Source organism: Lissotriton helveticus, chromosome 2_1, assembly GCF_964261635.1.
Source record: "Lissotriton helveticus chromosome 2_1, aLisHel1.1, whole genome shotgun sequence".
Taxonomy (NCBI): domain Eukaryota; kingdom Metazoa; phylum Chordata; class Amphibia; order Caudata; family Salamandridae; genus Lissotriton; species Lissotriton helveticus.
In genome coordinates this window covers 566782503-566806117 of record NC_136059.1, presented here as the reverse complement: position 1 = coordinate 566806117, position 23615 = coordinate 566782503, and the positions used below count along the sequence as shown (strand labels likewise).

Here is a 23615-nt window from a genome sequence, read left to right as displayed (position 1 = left end):
CAGCCAGGAGGGAAGGGGCGCCACGATGGGCGTCCACAGAGACGGACCGCTACAGCTGTAGTAGACGCCCTTGAGTAAGTCAATGAAGGTTGCCAGAGCGGATTAAACTACTTGCTACGGCGGCAGGAAGGAGGGGGCTCACAAATCAACAGAGAGGAGTAGGCCTAACGAGGAGAAGGAGCCTTTAGGGTGGAAGAACAGACAAGGCGGAACCAGTGGCTTCCGGAGCGAACAGAAGACAGCGACATGGTGCAATTCCTAGAACACTGGCTGAACACGGAAGTGGCCCCAGAGGGCCGATCGCAATTCTATGCGCTGGGGCGAGCACACATGGTACCGGGGCATCCCCCAATGCTGGGAGCCACCCCAAGACCTGTGATTGCTCGCCTGCTCCATTTTAGAGGCCAAGACCATACCCCAGCAGAAGCTTGTCAAAACACACATCCACAGCAAAATCATGATATTTCCGAATTCTACGATGGAGGTACAGCGGCAGAATCAACGTAGACCGCTCCAGCTTCCATACGCGATATTCTCAGCCAGACTCCGTGACATCACCCACAGGAATCCAATTCTATCAGACTCCCCAAGAAACATGGGAATGGTTTAAATCAGCCCAACTGCGAAGATCCCAAGAGAACTCAATAAGGGAAGAGACCCATTAGAAGCAAAGAACTCCTGGAAAAACCGGCACACAATCCTCAGAGGAGCTAGGGAAGAAAGACATAGATACTACGGGAGGTTGCAGAACTAAGTCAAGTTTCAAGCGGATTCCAGCCCTAAATCTCTGAGAAATGCAATGGAGGACAGAACACCAGATGTTACCTGAAGAGTTAGCTCAGCGAAGGAATAGGACACAGACCTACCTAAAGTCACCCCCAAATCGGTGACTTTAGGTAGGTAGGTACCTCATCTGAACAGAGTCCCCATTGGCAGATGGATATGCAAAGACAATAATTTCACCCACTGGTGTCCTATTGTCCCTGTACAGGTTAATGTTCCCATTGGAGGGGATTCCTAACCAGCGAGAGGAAGAAAAGGTGGGAGGGTTGGGGGGAGGGGGAGGTAAAATCCTTATCGGTTTGGATGGGGGGTGGAACCGGGAGGGGAGGGACCCGAGGACACTGAGTCTAGACTTCACCCCCAATTACAACAGCGCAGGTACTCTACATTTCGATACCATTGGCATGAGTTTGGATGGGTACTGGACTGTCACCTGTCCTGGGGAGGATATATTGGGATGTTTGTTATAGAAGGGGATCACAAGTTGGGGTGGGCGTGCCTGGAAGGAAGCCATCAATAGACTAACTGCGACACCAACCCAATGGCTTACGCCGTAGATGTTAAATTTATTTCCTGGAATGTGAGAGGGATGCACACCATGACCAAGCGCCAAAAGATACATGCATACCTGATCAGAAGAGGGATCCATATAGCGCTTCCTCAAGAAACACATATTGCTGCTAAATGTGGCGAAGCCCTTCAAAGAAGATGGGGAGGACAGGCGTACTACACAAATTACTCCACCTTTGCTAGGGGCGGGTCCTCGTATGGGTAATGGCAGGAATCCCATTTCAATGTACGAAACACAATCGACCCAGAGGGGTGCTATGTAGTCCTACTAGGAAAGTTAGATGGCAGAGACATAACAATTGGGAACATATACAGTTCGAATACAGATCAGGTCTCATTCTTTGCAGCTCTATCCAGGAAATCAGCTCCATATTTGACTGGGAAGTGACTTTAATTGCATCACAGATATAGAGCTGGACCGATCCCACCCACCCTTGAGAGATTCCCCCATTGTTCGTATGGCAGAAGCACGAAGAGCATGGCAGCATCAATGGGGATTAGTAGACACCTGGAGAACGCTACACCCATGAGATAGGGATTACTCGTTCTTTTCATGCCTACACGATCTGCATGTTAGGCTAGATGCTATACTTTGCTCCCCTGGCATACACGAACATGTGAACTCCAGGGAATATCTAGCCAGGACGATTTCTGACTACAGCCCTCTACTGGTAGGGTGGATGTGAACAATCAAGCAAAGCAGGGAGGGTCACTGCCGAGCTCCACGAGAGAAGCATTAATTATTCTGCTGCTTAAACCCGGCTAATCAACAATAGATAAGACAGCATTTAGGCCACTCTTCATGCTAAATATATATTAGAAAGTCCTAAGTAAAATCCTAGCTGCGAGGCTGCTCCCACATATGGTGGACCTCATACACATGGACCACGCGGGGCTCATCCCAACACATAACAGCAATGAATATCAGAAGAATGCTGAACATCCTAGAGGCTGAGACCTATTATATAGATGTGGCAGCCGTGTTTGCAGTCGACATTGAAAAAGTCTTTAAAAGCTTAGAATGGCAATATCTGGTTAAGGTGATGGAGAGATTTGGACTAGGCTCGAAGTTCGTAAATTGGACATCTCTATTGTATACAGACTCTACTTAGAGTCAAAACAGGGGGTGTAATCTGAGGGCTGTGCGTTCTCCCCACTATCATTTGCTCTGGCCATTGAGCCCCTGGCATCCAGGGCCAGAACTAGACTCCATTACAAATGGTTGTAGGCAGTGAACCGAATACAGCATATTGCGTTATACGCGGGTGACTTGTTGTTTCTCCGAGACACTGGTTCAGAATTAGACCCATTCTTGTTACAGGGCGGTTATTTGTTGAAATCCGTCCTTGCACTGTTTTTATTGTTTGTTCGGATCTGACAAGAATAAAATTATAGTCTGATTCCGCTTCAATTTTAGATTCACATCACGTATTTTCGCACTGCACCTATTTCCCATACACTGTTTTCATCATATTTGCTCACATCTGTAGTGACAACAAACTCTGTAAAACATCCTTGGGCTCCTCCATCACTAGGGTGGAGTAGTAGCCCTGAAAAGGAGACCCAGATGATGAAGCATGTCATCGGGCTCGGTGAGTGATGGGAATCCGTACAAATTTTGCATATTTTTCGCTAACCAGTCTATGGATTCACACGGTCATTTTTTGGTCTTTATACTCATAAGAGGGGCTTCAACAGGTAGTGGTGGAGGGATTGGCGCTGGTGAAAGTGGTGCCGGAGGTGGTCGTGGAGATGGATTCAGATTAGTGGGAGAGTGGCAGCACTATTGTAGAAGACAGAGTACACTCTGGAGCATTCAGAGTCCGGAGATGATGAAATGAGTCTCCGCAGTGATTTGCTTAATTTTTCTTCATGCCTAGATGGTCTCGACCACACTCTCCTCAAGGTCTACTCCTATGCCTCTACGGTGTAGTCACTTTCGATGCCGGCCTACCCCCATCTTAACGTTGACCATCGCCTTGTCTTCTATGATGACCAAGCCCTCGACATCGAACAAGCTGGAAATGTACCTTGCCTGGACATCGATCCGCTTGTCGTCTCTCTGGAATGACTTTTTTTGGGCTGTGCTTCTCTTTTTGGATCTCCGACACCTGGAGTCCTCAGAAGAAGGTGGGAAGAGCCCTGGCAAAAGACTAGCCCACTCCTCGCTTTCCTGATGTTCTAGCCCGGACTGCACCTGCTGACTGAGTCACTCTTCTGTCCTTTGGAGCTTTATTATCTCCCTTTCCCTCAGAGTATGCCTTAAGAATTTCCTGCAGTGATGGTATTTGACAGGAACCTGGCTTTCAGGAAGGCAGTTGATGCAGACATCATGATGGTTTGACTTGGCATTCTTTCTCCTACAGGTAGGACACCTGTCACAAAGATAGCATTTTATTCGACTAAATACCAAAGATTCCAGTCATAAAAAAGAGAAAATGAAGGGATCCGTTGAAAACAGTTGAGTGAAACAGATGTCACAAAAATCTGTGTGAGATCTTTTAAGAGAAAAAGCCAAAAATAGAGATCTCAGTGTTCCAAGATCTTGTCGCCAGGAGCCAGAAACAAGAACTGAAGCAACAGCCACCTGGTGGGCATGATGGGATGTTGTTGGTCTCTGGGCCCTTAAAGGCACAGACGCGGCTTTTTACACTTAGATAATGGCAACTTATAGGGCGACACTGTCCTTCTATGCTTCATCTTTCACCTTTACAAAAAAGTATTTAAACTTTCTACTAAAATATTTGGCTTTAAATATACACATGCATGGGTTTCTAGCCACTTTTTAAAGAAAAATCTGAAGAATTTGGCCATTATAGCCTACCTCATAGGCTGCACTGTGTCCTTGTCTTCAGTGTTTCTACAGGCCTTCCTGAAGAAAGGCGTAAGTCTACACTTAAAACTATATACTATGGAAAAGTGCCCTAGGATCCCCGCAGGTGGTGAGGACTATTCAGTGCTTATGACTATCAATTGAGATCCTCTGAGAGAGAAACAGTACTTTCATATAGAAGACCGAAAAGAGTGTTTTACATAAATATTCTCTGAGCAGTAAGCAGGACATTTCTCTCGGACATACCTACTATGATGATTTTCCAGTGGGCCTGCTACATCTTGCCTAGACTACATATGTTTGGTATTTTCCAACTGTATTTTAGTACAGGTCCCTAAAATTGAGAGAATAATATGAAATACCGCAGATAATAGCAGGTTTAAGACATTTTTCTTTACTCAAGACACTAACAAACTAACTCGATAGTAATGGTTTCCTAAAGAGTGTAAGGAAGCAAAGACCATCCTGCTTAAAGCCATGAAAGATCAAGCTACAACAAATGGGCCTACTAAAGCAAAACAAGATGGGCTTGTAGAAAACAACTAATTTTAACTAGGATATGAGGTCGCCAATATATGTTGGTGTCCGCTGTTTGCACACTATTTCCATCCATAGCAGAGTCCATGTGTTGTATAATATAACACAAACCTATTAAAGTTAATATTCACCATGCAGGTATTATTCTCTCTACTTTAGAAAGAAAAATGTTTAAAAAACAATTAAGCCACAAGGCAAAGGCCTGCGGGGCCTGTTATAGTCTCAATGGACTTTTTTGACTCAACTGTGTATACAGCCTTGGCCTGCTTATTGTTTTATCTTATTTCAAAGACTGGTGCTGTTCCTAATTCTTGAAAGAAAGTATTTCCAATTCACAAGAAAATTTACATGTTTTTCGTAAACTATAGACTGATCCACCTGCTTGATAACTGGAAAACCTTTTAGAAACTACTTTCTTATAGTTCTTACCTTTGTGTTAATGATATGTCAGTAGTCCAAGCGCAATGCAGACTGGGATTAGTAATAAATGAACAAATTCTCAGACTAGTGATCATAAAAAATGTCCTCCTTAGAAGGGGCACAATTACACTTTATATGCTTCGATGAAACTTGAAAAAATTCAACATGATTTTGCTGAGGGTTGCCACAAGTTGTTCATTGGCTCCAACATCAGTAATGGACGCGTTTTTTTGCATTAAAAAGTGTCAAGAGTGCTACAGTAAAGAACAGCAGGAAAAGAGAATGCAAGAGCAGCTTTGGAATAGGCAAGTAGATCAGACAAGGATGAATGCTGGCCACCCACGTGATTTATCATCTGTACTTGCAGTGCTCTCCAAGGACGTTCTAGAGTATTTTACAAAGAAGTAATGGATGAAATGATTTAATTGACGTCAGCCACTGGTATTTACTCGGGGTTGCATCCCAGACCATCATTATTTTAAAAACTAGACGACCTCAGTTTGGACCCACCCATATGCAAAACAGTCTTGACCTTGCAACAAGCCAGCACTGCAACACCCTCCCTGAAATGGAACACGAGCAGCGAAGACCCGGTTTACCCTGATTGAGGCTCATCATTCAGGTAAAGCCAGGACCACAGGAATTAAGCGATTGTGCTGCGTTTTTTTTTGCATAAATATTAATGTTACATTTGCCACATAATTCATCTGCTACATAATCTGCAGATAGATTTTAACCCAAAAAATAGTTTCTAGCTCAACCAGTTCAAATGTTACTAAAAATGCAGTGACACCAGTTGCCGGCAGATGAAGGTCCTTTACAAAAGTTGACTAGTCACCTTTCTTTTGCTTATTGCTAAATACGAGTGTTAAATTGCTACTAATGAGGTAAAAGCTACGACCTGACAATGTTAACAAGCATTTACAATGCAATAGGTCTCGCAGCATTAAAGTTTGAGTTATTGGCATTGTGTATGACAATGCGTTGCATCAATTTTTTTTACAAACTTTGAATTGGTGTATAAATGAACACCTGGGCTTGGTGGTGCATAGCATGGCAAGAAGGGACAATATGATGTTACGTGGTGTCCTAATATAGCGTGCATAAGTCCTAAATCCGCCTTGGGGCGCTAAGTGACAATATGTGGAGGAAAGGAATGACTAGTTTAAGCTATTGGCATTGTAATTGTCCATGCTTTTTATCTAAAATTTAAATACTAATACATAAATAAAAGGCATTGTCATTTACAATGGCAACAGCTCAAACTTGCATAAATGCGAGATCTATTGCATTGGAAATGCTTGTTTAGAGTTGGGTGAGCTGCGTGTCTCATTAAGCGCGGCAGCAATTATTAAGCATGTAATAAAAAAAATAAAAACCAACGACCCCTTCTGCTTTCTTAACATATTTCCGACATTGGGCAATGGGAACCACTTTTGTGGCTACGGCCTGCCTCCTTGACATCTGTCCATCCGGCAAAAATGTCACTCGTGTGCTGAAAGACGCTGTTCAGATCTTCTGATAAACTGACTTTTTAGTGGGTATTTACACAAAATGAATTTAAAAAATGGGGGTAATCCTAAGGTGTCAATACCATCATGTTTTCAACATCTGATTATCACAACTGCATGTACGCCACTCGTACTGCAAACTTAGTAATCTCCTGCCATAGAAGAATTTTGAGGCCTGAGGTGGCAATGATAACCTGTAAGGTAGCAGCTGTGATAGATCCTAAACAAAGGTGGATCTTGAGATGTGCCTAGCAAAACAAGCAGCATTCACATTACAAAGACCACCAAAAGCATACCCAGAGAAATATACCTTGGATCCCAATCGCAAACTCATACTATCTATTCCTGGGATAGGAGGGACACACCTTCCATAGGAAGGCGTACGTGAAACTTTTACTGAGCCTGCTCATGAGGACATTCTTCAGCTGATTTAGGAACAACTGCCACATTGACCTTTTCATAGCAGCGATAGAGGTTGTCATTAAAGACAAGTATATCAGGAAATATGTACTTCTTTGAGCCAGTTTACAAGTAGCCCATTAAACTGCCATGCCTGCACAAACACCTGTTTACCCGGGACTGCAATTATTAATGGTGCTGTCTTTATCGCATACGGTAACTACCAAGTGTGATACGGATTACATCTCATTACATTTCGGCAGATCAGACCAGTTAGAATACAAGGTTTGTGCAGAAAATGCCCCCCGAATCCCGCCGCGGCCGCACCGGAAGTCAGGCAATGTCGCCTGTGACGGGGGCGGGGCCGCGTCCGGACCGGAAGAGGAGGCAGGCGGAGTCAATGCATCTCGCGGCCCGGGGCTCCTGTGAGCGGTGGAGAGCCCCGGGGCCGCCAGCAGGAGTTGAGCCCCGGGAAAGGAGCTGGCAAGAGCCGCAGCGTGAACTCAGCGGAGGGGGCATGAGGCACATGCCCGGTGCCTGCCCCTGCTGCGTGCTCAGAGCGGAGTCCCACGAGATTGGCCCGGTAAGTTGAAAAGGGCTGGGGGGAGGTCTTGGTGCACTCGTGTATGTGTGTGTGTATGCTCGTGTGTGTATGTATGTGTGCGACGGTGGCGGCAGCGGAGGGGGGCCTCGGTGCACTCGTGTGTGTGTGTGTGTGCGCGCGCGTGTGTGTGTGTGTATATGTGTGCGGGGGTGTGTGTATGTATGTGCGTGCGTGCATGGGCGCTCGTGTGTGTGTCTGTGTGCATGCGCATGCGTGTGTGGTGTTGCAACAAAGTCAATTGAGCGCTCGTACTTGTGTGCGTGCCAGTTTGAAATCGCCTCCAAGGAGATGCGCGCGGCCAGGATTGTCTCCTGGAAAGCAGACACGGCGACAAAAGGTTCTCGGCGAGAACGCGCTTCCACGCGCTTAGCCGAGACCTAACAAGTGTAAAAAGGACAACAAATTAAGTAACACTCATAAAATGTGCTGCATTATGTTGCATAATGTGCCTTTTCATGCTTCCTAATTTAATCAGCCCTGCCGCATAATTTTGCCCTCCCCTGCCTCTTAATTCCAGTGGCCCTTGGCATAGCTTGCTCCAGTGGCAAAGGGTGCACGGGACCCACATTTGGGCAAACCAGACCCACTTAGGGCACTGCACTATAGAATACAAATAAAGTGATGGATGTAATTTGTATAAAGTGGCATGGTGGGGATAATGGATTGGAATGAGACCCAAGCGATTGCGAGTGGCTGAAAGTAATTCAAACATTTAATCTGTTATTTTGTTTTTGCAGTGGACACCCTAGGCGCGATTGGTATGCTGTGGGTCCAGGATCACACTGCCACATAACTGACTCAAACTATACATCAATGATGAGACCTAAATAGGTTGAAATAAGTCTGGAGTTGTTTGTGGTTCCTTGTGGAGGGGGCCTCTCCCTGGCAGTTTGGGATGGACTGTTCCCATAAGGAGCAGTGTCCAGGCTATATTGCATAGTGCAAGGACTTTGTCTTGAGTGGCACAGTGGGAGGAAAATGATGGAATGGAATAAGGCAGGAGCAATTGCCAGTGGCTGAGATTAATTCAAGCACTCCATCCACCACATTGTTTTTGCATCTGATGCTCCATGGATGTTCCAGCATAACCTGCCTGCTGTATTAAGGGGAAGTAGTTGTACTCACTCCATAAACATCTTGCCTTTCATCACACACTGCAGCATGTAATTGCCACCCCCAAATTCAAATCATAATCTAGGCGCAGAGGGAGATTAACTCTTATGTGGGGTTGAGATTTGCAAAAAGGAGTAGAACAACTACCTACAGATACCAGGAAAATTCATTTGTGAGGAACATTGCTGGTGTATCAAGATTGGCACCTTTCACTGCACCAAGGCAAGAACTACATGTATTAAGCATCTAAAGGATTTCTGCGCCCAAGCTTCAGAACCACTAGGTCAACACAATCCAATCTAAAAACAAGATTTTAAGAGGCAATGGAGTATGTGGTGTGATATGAAGAGCAGCACTCTACACTGGGATGAAATTACTGTAAATAAAAACTGAAGTCAAATAGAGAAAAATACAGAGACGAGGCAAACCACTATATTTACTACCCCTCTCTATACAATTAGACCCAGTGACAATTAAACTCAATTGTTTGTTTTCCAAGTGGTATATCAATTCTTCTTCCTATTGTTACCACAAAGGTAGCAAAGGTAGAAGGGTAAAAGATGTGCTGTTTTGTTTTTCCCTGCTCCTTTTATTTCAATGGTAGGTATACAAGGTTCCAACAGATTTTTAAAAATACATTTTGGGTAGCTACAATGGTGATAGTTTGGCAGTGTGTGTAAATACACAAGTATCATGCCTGTATAGGTTAGTACTAAAATGTTAATATAGATGCCTGGTAAAATGGGAAGACCATGTTATAATATAATTTGGATTGAGCTGAAATGTTTAAGTAATGGTATGTTACATGACTTAAAAGTAAGAAGTTGAATATAAGGTTGCAATTAATATTTCTGTAAATTGCATATTTATGCTTGAAAATAAGTACGTTTGTAATTATATGTTATTAATTATAAAGTACAGTCACTAGGCAGGCTACCAGGTATTGAGATAAAAGCTCAGGCTATAACAAGAATAAACCAGAACCCAACGATACAAAGATCTGCAGACTGCATTTATCTGAATAGGTTTTGTAAATGTCATGCAGTATTAACTTAGCCTGCTTATTGCTGTGAAAGAATGCTCTAATTTTTATTTGCCACTAGATAATGAAGTAAGAAAGCTCCTAACCAGTCGGTTCTTTCTCAATTCTGCACTTACTCGTATTACTACGAAGAGGTCAAATTCGTTATTACCACACTACAGCTTAACTAACTTGAGAAAACACTGCTTAAAGCCTCACAGATCACATTCTAGTGTAAGATCACAAGAGGCCTATAGAATGCAGGTTTATATAAACGTATGCAATTTAGGCCTTTGTTCTCTGCTTCTGGTCAAATGACTAATGAATAACTATTGCACAAGAATAATAAACTAGAATAAATCATACATGCAGATGAGCTTAGTGTAACATTCTACTTTTCATCATCGTTCTGAGATGGGAGGGGCATCATGACCTATTCATTCGAGTCTTTGCTTCTTTAGTCATGGTATCCAGGGTATCTCCACTACTATTATCATGATGACATCTGTAGTTCTAGTTAGGATACACTTTCCATTGAAAATGCATTTTTTTGTTTTCTTAACGTTGATACAGCTCAACAAATCTGCACACAACTTTCCAAACAAAAGAAAAAAAGTAAATCCACTTTGGATTGTTAATGGGAGATTTGGGGGTGGGGATTTCCAGAAGTGACATTTCCCATTTTAATAACCAACATTCTTTGGTCAGTCACTTCTTGGAAAAAAATTGTTCCGTAGTCTTGGTGGAGAAATGGTTAAATATAATGTCTAAGGTTCAGCATGAAGAGTTCAAACGTCATAGATATTATCTAGGGTGTTTAGACCGAATATCCGAAACCAAAATACTGTGGGACAAAATATAATTTCAAGACTTTCGAGGACAAAAAAATCATGAAGGTAAGTTTCTATATGTAAGCAAAGTTTTACCTTATATAAATCCACATACAAGTACCGTGACGATATATATGCCGTCAAGGTACGTAGATGTGGAGTTAAAAATAGCAAATCTATACTTACCTAATTCCAATTAGTTTCATGATATTTTAGTCCTCGATATTTTTGACACAATATTCTGTTCACACAATATTTTTATTTCAGTCAGTCAGTCAAAACCACTTTATTCGATTAGTTAAAATCATAAAAGTATTCTAGACAATATTTAAAACAATTAATACATATTAAAATCAATTAATACAGAATTAAACATGGCAAAGGTTAGAAGACAGGTAAAAGAGAGTAATTACACAAATTCATTTCAGTTTGCGCTCAACAGTACAATGGACAAGAATTAAAAAACTTTCAGCATTAGAAATCCGATCTTAACCTTAGTCTTTTACTTCTTACAGATGCAGCCAGGAAACAAGCAGTACAAAACAATTACAGGAGAATCCAACATCTGTAAATATAACAATGCAGGCTTGTACTGCGTAAAACTCAACTCCTTCAGTATTGGTTTTAAGTATCGCATCCGAGGTTCACCATAAAATGAGCAAAAAAACAGGAAGTGCGCATTGTCCTGGGTGGAAAAACCATCACATTTATATGGGGACGACTCCTCTAGCCTACACCAGTCTTTCTCGTCCCACAGGATCATATACATTTGATTGAAACGGAACTTGGATAGTAGCCACCTATGGAAAAAATTTGTGACCACTGACAAGTAAGGAGCCAGCTCAAGAGATGTAGTTATCATTACATGGGCCCTTACAGAGGGTTTGCATAGCTCGACCGTTTCACGCTCGGCCACACAGAGCCTAATAAAGTTGGTCTTCACCCACATTAGATCTGCTTTACACAGGGATTCTGGCTGTCAAAGATCTCGGGGCGTCCCAGCTTTGCAGCCAAGGACTCCACATAAGACAGCCACTGGATATCCCTCCTGTGGTCTAAATTAAGACAGTCTTTTATGATCTTGTGGTTAAGGTTCGGATTTAGCCAGAGCTTGATCCACATCAGGAGCGGAGCTAGATTTATTGTGTCTAGAATGTAACCAAGACCTAGCTCAAGGTGTAGGGAATAGGTAGCAGTTGACTGAGGTAAGCCCAGCAATGAACGTAGGAATTTATTTTCCTCTATTTGAATACAGTCAGATTTTACATGACCCCAAATTGCAGCCCCGTATCTGGCAATAGCGACAGTCTTGGCTTTGTAAATAGCCAAAATAGCCTCGATGGGTTTTCCCCCTAATCTCTTTGCGAACCCCAGAATTGCTGAGGATGAACTTCTCACCGCGTTTGCTTTAGATGTTAACTGCGGTGACCAAGTACCCCTTCGATCAAAGATAACACCCAAGTAGGTGAAAACCTTAACACTAGTGATAACCTCACCGTCACAAAAGAAGGTTTTTTCTTTATTTTTATAACAACCTACTGACATTGTGTGGGATTTACTACTATTGATCACCAAGTCAAGACTAGACATAAAATTTCCAAATGAATAGAGTAACTTTTGCAGGGCTATTGGGGTCCTGGCAATTAACACCGCATCATCGGCATAGAGGAGCACCGGAATTGGTGCACCCCCCATGCTCGGGATATCCTGCGTGACTGCCATTAGGTCATCCTCCAATGAATTCACATATAGCGTGAATAACATTGGGGCCAATATACAGCCCTGACGGACCCCTCTGGTTGATCTAAAACTTGCCGTACATTTCCCTTCTGTTGTCATTCTAATGCAGGCTCTCAGATCTTTATGGAGCTCCGCCAGGAAATGTACCAGGGAACTATCAAGACCCAACTTCAAAAGCATTGCCCACAGCCTTGACCTATTTACAAGATCAAAGGCTGTGGACAAATCCATAAAGCCTACAAATATCATTCCCCCTTTTGCCTTTGTATATTTGGAAATTATCAGGTGAAGATTGAGGCATTGGTCCTCTGTACTCCTCCCCGACCTGAAACCATATTGTGCCTCGGACAGAATATTGTTCCCTTTAGCCCAAGATGCTGTTCTCGCCAGGACAACCTTCCCTAGAATTTTAACCGAGGAGTCCAGCAGAGATACAGGTCTATAGCATCTAGGGTCTCCTCTCTGCCCTTTTTTGAATACTGGAATTATCGTAGCCGAGGACCAGGTGTACGGGAATCCTACTACTGCAGATGCATTAAAGACTTTAGTTAGGATGTTAGCCCAATACAACAGATTTGCCTTAAACATATCCACTGGGACCCCATCGGGACCTGGGGCCTTTCGTCCCGCAGTATCCTCCAATGCTCTTAGCACTTCAGCTATATCAAAACTCACAGGCTCCAAGGGGATATCAGACGTAGGGACTACAAAGGATTCCTGCTCCATATTGCTACCATATATTTTTTCAAAATGGCTAAGCCAATCTACCTCAGAAATATTGAGTTCCAGCACAGTATTTTGGTCACCAGAGAACAGAGGAGTATTGATAATTGACCAAAACTTTGCACTGTTTTTTAAGGTGGCTTTATCCATTAGTTCTACCCAGGCATCACTCTTTATTTCATTTTTACGAGTTTTAATTGCCTTAGTAAAATCCTTTCTTAGTTGCACTACTAAAGCTTTATCCCTCGGGCGAGTATTGAGTGCTTTCTTCAGGAGGTTATGGGCTTTACTACAGTTGTTATCAAACCAGCCATTTGCCGGTTTATTTTTTCCCCCCTTACCTTTAGCTGTTAGGTTTATAGCCACTGACCGACAGACGCCTTCGAAGGAGGATATAACCTCCTCCCTCCTGGAGAGGGGATTGGCACAAACATTCAAATCTTCAACAGCCAAAGTAGTTATGTTTAAGAAGAAAACATCAGGAACTACCTTTTCCCATTTAATTCTTCTCCCCTGATCCTTAACCTTTAGCGGCAATAAATCCTGAGGGGTGACTGACGATTTTAACTTCAAAAAACCGTTTGCCAGCTCCATCCCCACGGGATTATGATCACTCAGTGGCATAGCAATAGCATTGTAGAAAAACACATACTTAAGGAGACCTAAAGATACAAAAATAAAATCAATTATCGAGTCACAGGCCCTTCCCGTGTATGTGGCAACCCGTGTCCTATTGTCATAAAGCTCTGCCTCATAACGTTCATTTTCAATTAATAGATTTTCAAGGACCACTCCCTTCTGAGTATGTTCTAAATGAGGGGGGGAAACACTATCAGGCCCATCTGCATCCGTTAGAGCGCAATTTAAACATAAATGTACATTAAAATCACCCATCAAAATAAAATAACACTAAGTGGTTTGCTTTTCCTTATAGAGAATTAAAAAATCTGCTAACCATGTTAGGTGCACAGTTTCAGGATAGCCGTTCGGTGCATTATAACAGTTTATAAGAAGCATTTTACAGCCATCATCCAAAATTATCTCTAAGACAAGAAAATTATGAGTGGCACAATCAATCATTGTAATTTTGCCCTTAATGTTCACCGATACCAGCGTCAGAAGACCTCCTCTATTCCGGCCTACTGGGGAGGGCAGGGCAGGTACAAAAAAGGAAGTAAAGCCATCCAACCAATAATCGCACTCCATGTCCCAAGTCTCTTGAATGGCAATAATATCATAAAGCTTTACAAAATTCGACCAGTTAGGGTCACCCTTCTTTGACCGTAAGCCAGCAATGTTCCAGGATAGCAACCTAACCATGTCCCCTTTTTTAGGACTGACCTTAATCGGAATGTTACCAACCTCACCGGAAGAAGGTACAGGAGTCACAGAGATAGTTTCCACTATAACTTCGTCCACTATACCCTCTCCGGCCCCCCGTCAGTCACAGAGGTCAAGTCCTGATAGAGCATCGAATCTATTGTGTGTTACAATGGGGGGTCCAAAACTGAGAAAATTATCCCTTCTCTGTCCCTGGCTTTGACATGCAGACCTGGGCCCAACTGGAGTAAAGGGACTTAGTCCTTGTCTAGGGGCAGAGGCTACAGTGAGGTGGTTATAAAAATAACCCAGAGGTCGCACTTGGATACCGTTGCCATCATTCAACATTGATGCTGCCCGTAGTAAGACTGTGGCCACATGTTGTGGATATTTAAAGTTTACTACCACACAATCCCCTCTACAAGTTTTTCTCGAAGGACCGATCCAAATTACCCTCTTGGTCGTGATGATTTCTCCAACAAATTTTGTAGGATAACCACAGTTTGAACTTAGCCAAGCTACCACTTTGTTTTTGAGAGAATCATGAGATTCCTCATGAGACTCGGTTGTATCCGCGTTATAAAGCGGGACATTTGCCAGCACAATTACGTAGGGAGCACAGTCCGGGGGTAAGTTAATAAAATTGCTTCGCCTACGTAGCATGGAATTCAGGTTTTGAGCGGGGCCTGGCTTAGAATGTATAACAGAGGTATCTACTGGCAAGGGAAAAGGGACCAAGGGAACAATGGGATCAATGTTGGCTCTGCTGCCCTGTCGGGGAGAATAAGATGGATTAGACACCTTTATGGTATTTTCCCCAACATCCTCTAAGTTCACTCTACTAGTTGAAAGGGGCGGGGGATTAACCTTAACAGGGTAGGCCAGCTGTTGCTCTATCAGACCTCCTAGTCTTTTTATTTCAGCGTTGGTAGTATCCAGTTTGGCCGCTAAGGAGTTAAGGGATACCTCAAGTTTTAATTCAATTTTGGCTTCTAAAGTTTTAATTAGCAAGCCAAACTGCTCAGGGCTCAAAGTTACATTTGCCTCTTTTTTACCCTCCATGCTCGAGGTCGCCTCAGGGGAGATATGGCTGTCAGGCAAGTAAATATCTCCCCTTCTCTTGTGTGCGATCCTGCCCCCCCTTTTGTTTTGCTGCTTTCTGCAGGTTCTGACAGGTCTCGTGCTTTTATGCTCTACTATCACCTCTTCCTCAGAGTCCGATGACGACTTATCGGGAGTTACTGTGTCGGGAGCCTGATGGATCAGTGCTTCTACTGCACTAGCTACTCTGACTACCCCCGCCCCACAATCAGTGCTATTTTCGTTCTCTAGTGGAGCCTCCATTGAGGGTAGACCTACTATAGAAAGATCATGATCTGATGAACCACCTTTACCCAGTGAGGCCCTTCTATCATTGATGATTTTATTCACCTTTTTTACTAAGAAATTGTCAAGAGTACCTGCCCCCGTAGAAGCCTTGTCTTTCTTTGATCCCGACATAAGGCTGGTTTATGTAATGTTTATTTGGGCCGAGACGAGGGTATCACAAACAACTCCGCACCCAGTATATCAATGTATACACAGTAGACCTTCAACGCTTATCCGTCACTTTACCGTGTAATTTTTAGGGCACCGTGGAGTTCACACAGGGTTTCTGGCCCAGCCCGGCCTCCTCTTGCCTCTGACGGCCTCAGACGGCCCGCCCTCTGCCCGGGCTCCGCCCGGCGTCGCCCGCGCGCGTCCCGCGACGCGGGGGAAGCGTCCTGCTCAAGTACCGGCAAACCGGAAGTTGCCGCTAGGCTCCCTGGGAGCTGTAGTCTCCAGCCGCGGGCCGCGAGATGGAGCTGTGCGGTGCGGCGAGACTACAGCGTTTGGGCCCCAGGAGTCGGTGTCCGCCAGGTAAGTGGAGTAGAGTCCTCAGTTCCTCTGCACGCTTGTTCAGCTCTCCCCCGCTCCACCGAGGAAGCGTCCTGCTCAAGTACCGGCAAACCGGAAGTTGCCGCTAGGCTCCCTGGGAGCTGTAGTCTCCAGCCGCGGGCCGCGAGATGGAGCTGTGCGGCGCGGCGAGACTACAGCGTTTGGGCCCCAGGAGTCGGTGTCCGCCAGGTAAGTGGAGTAGAGTCCTCAGTTCCTCTGCACGCTTGTTCAGCTCTCCCCCGCTCCACCGAGGAAGCGTCCTGCTCAAGTACCGGCAAACCGGAAGTTGCCCATGGCTCCCTGGGAGCTGTAGTCTCCAGCCGCGGGCCGCGAGATGGAGCTGTGCGGCGCGGCGAGACTACAGCGTTTGGGCCCCAGGAGTCGGTGTCCGCCAGATAAGTGGAGTAGAGTCCTCAGTTCCTCTGCACGCTTGTTCAGCTCTCCCCCGCTCCACAGAGGAAGCGTCCTGCTCAAGTACCGGCAAACCAGATAGTCTGCCAGTGAGCCAATTTCTGGATGGTTAATTTGCAGATTTCCATGACCCCAGTTTCACCAAGATGCACAAATAAAAAAATATATACTGAAATCCCACTGGATGAAGAAGCTTTTGCTCCAGTTGTCCATTTTGGTTCCACAAACACTAATCCAGGTTTGCGGAACTGAAGCTATCTAATTGGCTGACCACACCAGCAAGAAAAATGTGGCGGCCAGCATTACAGGATGTGGGGATTAGGACCCAGTGTTAGGATAGAAGTGTAAAAATAGCATATCGGTGGGTAGAGTAAGTAAGGTCCCCATATTTAAATTATGAAAAACAAATTCCGATGTTTCATGGGGTTCAAAGATTCCAAAGCTGCAATGATGGTCCCTAGCATGACCCCTGAGATCCACGGATTCTAATTGAACACTGGTCCAAGGACCTGGTAATCTGGTATAGAATCCATTAATCCACAAAAAAAAGCCTGACTCAAGGTCAGGCTCTGTAGTCAACCTATGTAAGCAGTGGGGGTTGGCTGCCAATGAATAGTTGGGCGCAGGGCCTGACCAAAGGGCAGGTCAGCTGTGTGCAGCAGGAGTTCTGCGCAGAACAAACACACTGGAGAAGTGGTAGGTGCAGGGTCTGGCTGGAGGGCAGACTGACCATGTACACCAGGGGGTTGGCTGGGTGTGGTGGGTTGGGAGCAGGAACAATCTGGAAGCCACCAACTTCTGCTATGCACGGCCAAATTATGTGCACTTCAGGTATTGGCTGCCCATTGCACCCTGACAGTTGTGTTGTCCGTAGCTAGCTATTACCTGCTACACATCCACTTACTTTCTCACTCAGCTAATGTCTTTCTCACATACTTCCTTCCACTCATTTTTACTCACTTCCTTACTTTCATACACTTTCAACTCTGTTTTTAACTCTTCTCTCCTCCTATTCATCATTTTCACTCTAACTTGATCTCACTCACATACAAAGTAATTTTATTTTGTAACTACTAAAGGTGGTTCCACAAAGAACCTTTTTTTGTATGTTTACTTTTTTTGGGGAATAGACATGAAAAAGAGGTGAAAAAGACAAAAGACCATGGATTCTGGTGGCAACCTGGAACCCCTCAGTCTGAACATCTTCCTGATCATTTCCTCTTGCCATTTCGTCTGGATTTCTCCTCTCTTTCTAGCTACCAGAAAACTGGTAAGTTTTGGTTCCCTTAAAAAATAAAAGTAAAGCAAAAACACTATACAATCTCCTCTGCTGAACAGCCACCCTTTAAGGAATGTAATGGTCTGAGCAAGGAAGTCCTGAACTATTTAAATGAGGACAAAATAAAATATCAGTTATGGTCCACAGTAATCTGCAAATCCTCTGTGGATACTCAAAAATGGGATATCAGTCCCGGTTATCAAAAATCACACAAGGTTAAAACCATTAAAAAAATTAAATTTAACTCTACATCAGTGACTTTATTTGTACATGGATAACCCTTACTATCATACAGCTTATACAATTTATGTTCATACCAAACAACAACAAAAAATTAAGAGGGCCATAGTGTTTGTTTTTATATTTATGGTACAGATTATGGATGTTCTGCCTCTGCGATCACACAAGAGTCATGAATCCCCAACCAGTATCACACACCCTAAATAGCTAAAAAGTGCCGAAACTAAACATAAGTTCACTCGGTTGTTGTACTTCCATTACACTTGATTTCACACATCTCAGAGTAGGTAAAAAACTACGAGGTTTAAGGTACTAATCATCAGTGCAGGGATATGCAGAGCAGAAGTGTTACCTTCTGGCATCAGCAGCAACTGCAAAACACAGCAGGTCCATAAACAAAAAAAAGGTAGACATATGATTGGTTGTAAACAAGAAACCCTTCACACCCTTAATACAACAAGTATTTGCAATGCAATAGGTCTCGCATTAGGAAAGTGTGAGCTATTGGTATTGTAAATGACACATTTTTTTTAATATGTGTTGGCTTTGAAAATATATAAATTAGTAGCATTGTTATTCACAAAGCCAATAGCTTACACTTTCCTAATGCGAGTTCTATTGGCTATGGCAATTCTTGTTGGTAGTGTGGAAAATTAGTACGGTTTGGTGAACATTATCTGCGCCATCTTGCCTTTTCCCTGATGCCACACTTTTGTCGTGCACGCCCGCCGTTTTAGGTGCCTCGATCAGGACCATCCCTTTTTGCATGCCACTGGCCCCCGACATAGCCCTTCGCCCACACCAAGCCTGCACGCTGACCAACCCCCCCTGCTCGCACCTGCCTTGAATCATAAACCCCTCTTCAGCGCGGCTCTGCCTCAGAACCTCATCCTGTTCCCAGCGCGACACCTCCCTTCTTCCCTTTCCTGGTCCCCGGCCCTTTGATGCAAACCCCTTTTTCCCCGTGTGCCCGTTTGTCTTCCTCGTTCCCAGGCCGACACCCAGCTCTGCCGATACTATTCCTTGCCCCTCCCCGTGCAATAGAAAGCTTCCCTCATCAAAGGACCCCCGAGTTGATCAAAGCCCCCACCCCATGAGATCCGATCGAACCCCGCATTCCATGAATTGGCGGAATATCCAGCTGCGCGATAGTCATCACCTGTTGTGACCAGGGTGGGGACTTCTACTGTAAATATGTGTGGGAACGGGCCCAAAGAGGGGATTCCGGGAATGTCTTTCCGTACATCAAAGCATTTGCCATGAGTATGTAAACTGTAATAAAACCGCAAAAGGCTGAATATAAGGGGCCAGGCCTCAGAAATAAGTTAGAGCACCTCAGAACGATACCTGCTGTCTGTTTTGCTGTGTTCTCCTCCGGAGAGAATAAAAACCTTGTTTCCTGCTTTCCAGTCTCCAGCGCCTGCCTCTTCATTGATTAATAATTCGTGGGTCACAGAGGCAATACCGCCGGGCAAATATCGATTGTCCCCGACCCAGGTTTTACAGTAGCAAGCAAGGACAGTGCTGTTGTGGTGCCGAGTGATGATGTGGTTGGGCTGAGTGATGTGGTGGTGTCCCCGAGTGATGTGGTGGTGTCCCCGAGTGATGTGGTGGTGTCCCCGAGTGATGTGGTGGTGTCCCCGAGTGATGTGGTGGTGTCCCAGAGTGATGTGGTGGTGTCCCCGAGTGATGTGGTGGTGTCCCCGAGTGATGTGGTGGTGTCCCCGAGTGATGTGGTGGTTATGTTAAAATTATTTGTACAGCGCACGGACACAAAGCGGTTTCATGGCGCTAGAGGCAGAGGGGCAATGATGGGAGACAGTGTGCGGGTGTTATTCATAGGCTTGACTAAACAAGTGAGTTTTCAGGAGTTTCCTGAATAAAGTATAGCTGGATGTTAACCTGTGATCGCATGGAAAAGAGTTCCATAGCCGGATAAGAAAACCTGAGGCCCCCATGTTTTTTACGCCTGAAAGAGGGAATGAACAGGAGGTTGTGGTGGGAAGAACGAAGATTACGGGAGGGGGCATACCGATGAATCCTGGAAGCAATGAAGGCGGGGCCCTGACCAAGTAATGACTTAACGATGGTACAGCCGAGTTTAAAAATGCAGCGTTTGGCCACCGGGAGCTAGTGAAGGTTCTTCAGCAAGGGGGAGACATTTTGATGTTTGGGTTGATGAAAAATAAGCCTGGCTGCTTGGTTCTGTACCAGTTGTAAGCAGTGAAGCTGATAGGCTGGAATGCCAATGTAGAGGGTGTTGGCATAGTCAATGCGGGAAGTAACCAAGGCCATGATGACAAGTGTAAGGGCCTCGGTGGTCAGGAACCTGCAGATTTTCCGAATTCTCCGAAGATGGAAAAAGCATGAAGAAGTTACTGCGTTAATTTGAGGTTTTAGTGACAGGTCTTTGCTGATGATAACCCCAAGACTCTTCACGGAGTCTGCGGGAAGAGGAGGAGTGCCCAAGGAGGGTGGCCAGAAACAGGAGTTCCAAGGATTAGAGGGCCCTCCAGTCAGGACAAGCTCTGTTTTGTCGGGGTTAAGTTTCAATTAACTGTGACTCATCCATTCACTAATGGAGAGCATGGTGGATTGAAAATTGGTGATGGATGCGGTAGTGGAATCAAGATTGAAGACCAGTTGAAGGTCATCGGCATAGTTGAAAATGGTAACCGGGCTATTGCGTAGGGAGAAGATCAGAGGTTGCATGTAAAGATTAAATAGAAGGGGCGATAGGGCAGAGCCCTGGGGGACCCCGCAGGTCAATTCCGTTTGAGTAGCTGAGAAGGTGGATAAGTGGACTGCCTGAAAGCGATGATGTAAAAAGGACCTTATCCACTTGAGAGCCAAGCCCTGGATGCCAGCATTGTAGACACGGTCGATCAGAAGCTCATGATCGACCGTGTCAAAGGCCACCGATAGGTCCAGAAGCACAAGTGCCTGGGCGATGTTATCGGCTCCACTCCTGAGCTCGTCCATCACAGCCACAATGACCGATTCAGTGGAGTGCGCTGGCCTGAAGCCTGCTTGCTGGCAGTCCAGAAAATGGGAACGCTCAATAAATGAGCTTAGACAATTAGTAACATGAGCCTCTAGGATTTTGCTGAGGTAGGGGAGCAAAGAGATGGGGGGAAAATTGCTCAACACCGAAGGGTCAGCGTTGGGCTTTTTCAGGATAGGAACTACAGCGGCACATTTAAAGGTATCCGGGATGATGCCAGTAGCTAAGGAGTTGTTGAGGAGTGAGAGTGAGGGATCAGGACAGGCGAGGAAGGCTTCCTTCAGGATATGGGAAGGGCAGCAGTCAATGGGAGAGCCGGAACCCACTTTATTCAAAAGAGTCAGGAAGTCTACTTTAGTCATCAGAGGAATATAGCCAGCAGAGATGAGTTCTTACAGGTAGTGATAGGGAGAGTGGACAAAGTGGGGGGAGGAATATTATTTTTAATAGTGATGATTTTATTGATGAAAAAGGAGTTCAGTGAGTCACAAAGTGTCTGTGAGGGAACGGGTTTGGCCAGCACCCGGTCAGGTTGTGTAAGCTCATTGACAATGTGTCCCAGAGTGATGCGGTGGTGCCCCCGAGTGATGCGGTGGTGCCCCCGAGTGATGCGGTGGTGCCCCCGAGTGATGCGGTGGTGCCCCCGAGTGATGCGGTGGTGCCCCCGAGTGATGCGGTGGTGCCCCCGAGTGATGCGGTGGTGCCCCCGAGTGATGCGGTGGTGCCCCCGAGTGATGCGGTGGTGCCCCCGAGTGATGCGGTGGTGCCCCCGAGTGATGCGGTGGTGCCCCCGAGTGATGCGGTGGTGCCCCCGAGTGATGCGGTGGTGCCCCCGAGTGATGCGGTGGTGCCCCCGAGTGATGCGGTGGTGCCCCCGAGTGATGCGGTGGTGCCCCCGAGTGATGCGGTGGTGCCCCCGAGTGATGCGGTGGTGCCCCCGAGTGATGCGGTGGTGCCCCCGAGTGAGTGTGAGTGTGAGTGTGAGGGTGAGTGAGTGTGAGGGTGAGTGAGTGTGAGGGTGAGTGAGTGTGAGTGAGTGTGAGGGTGAGTGAGTGTGAGGGTGAGTGAGTGTGAGGGTGAGTGAGTGTGAGTGAGTGTGAGGGTGAGTGTGAGTGAGTGTGAGGGTGAGTGAGTGTGAGGGAGGGTGAGGGAGTGTGAGGGAGGGTGAGGGAGTGTGAGGGTGAGGGAGTGTGAGGGTGAGGGAGTGTGAGGGTGAGGGAGTGTGAGGGAGTGTGAGGGTGAGGGAGTGTGAGGGTGAGGGAGTATGAGGGTGAGTGAGTGTGAGGGTGAGTGAGTGTGAGGGTGAGTGAGTGTGAGGGTGAGGGTGAGTGAGTGTGAGGGTGAGTGAGTGTGAGGGTGAGTGAGTGAGGGTGAGTGAGTGAGGGTGAGTGAGTGAGGGTGAGTGAGGGATGGTGATGGTGAGGGCGATGGCGAGTGAGGGTGACGGGGTGAGGGTGACGGGGTGAGGGTGACGGGGTGAGGGTGATGGGGTGAGGGTGATGGGGTGAGGGTGATGGGGTGAGGGTGATAGGGTGATGGGGTGAGGGTGATTGGGGTGAGGGTGATTGGGGTGAGGGTGTGTGAGGGTGAGGGCGAGGCGGGGTGAGGTTCCGAAGTAAATGGTGGCAGGGCAGACATCATAAGAAAGACAGAAGAGACTGCGTGGTGACTGAGTTGGTCAGTTTCAGAATCAGGAGCACAGTCTGCAAGGGATCAACGTGTCTAGAGGCAACGCATAGCGGATTTAGCATTGCAGCTAGCAAGTCAAGTGTTTTCAAGCTGAGTGTCCCTAGAGAGATGGCAACACAGCAACATCATTTGAGGAGCAAGGCTACTGTAAACAAACACGGTAGGCTTTCACTTTCGTCCAGAAACAAGCTCTCGGCATTGTTGTGGCGGGGGAGCGCATTCCTTTGAGGTCTGGAGCGGGGCAGCGGCAGCCTTTGAAGTCTGATGCCGAGGCACAGACAAATGGTGGTGTGTTATGTGGCTGGCGATGGTGTGCACGTGCATAGATCACATGAACTGTATGCGATCCGCAGCCGTTTTGGTAGACTTTTCTTTTCCGCTTACTATAATCTCGCCGGAGCAATGTGCAAGCGCATTGGCTCAGGCGAGACCTAAAAAATTAGGACTGTAACCTTCCTCTGCCACCATTTTGAATTGTATTTGCAGAAAAGTACATTTGCCACAGAAGAATGCTGCACCCTTCACTTTGACACTACCCATCAGTTACAAAGCAGCCATAGTCGAGAGCACTACTCAACCCCACCCGTAGAACATAGGCCCTCAACTGTCGAAACTTGGAAACTACATTAAATAAGCATTGGAAATGCAATAGGTCTCGGATTTATTTGAGT

General features: G+C 45.7%; 1 protein-coding gene across 2 annotated transcripts in view; it reads right to left on the bottom strand.

The window, feature by feature from the left end:
- CERT1 (ceramide transporter 1) overlaps positions 1–23615 on the bottom strand; it is a 911140-nt gene that overhangs the window by 427622 nt on the left and 459903 nt on the right. The gene's annotated exons all lie outside the window — the stretch shown is intronic.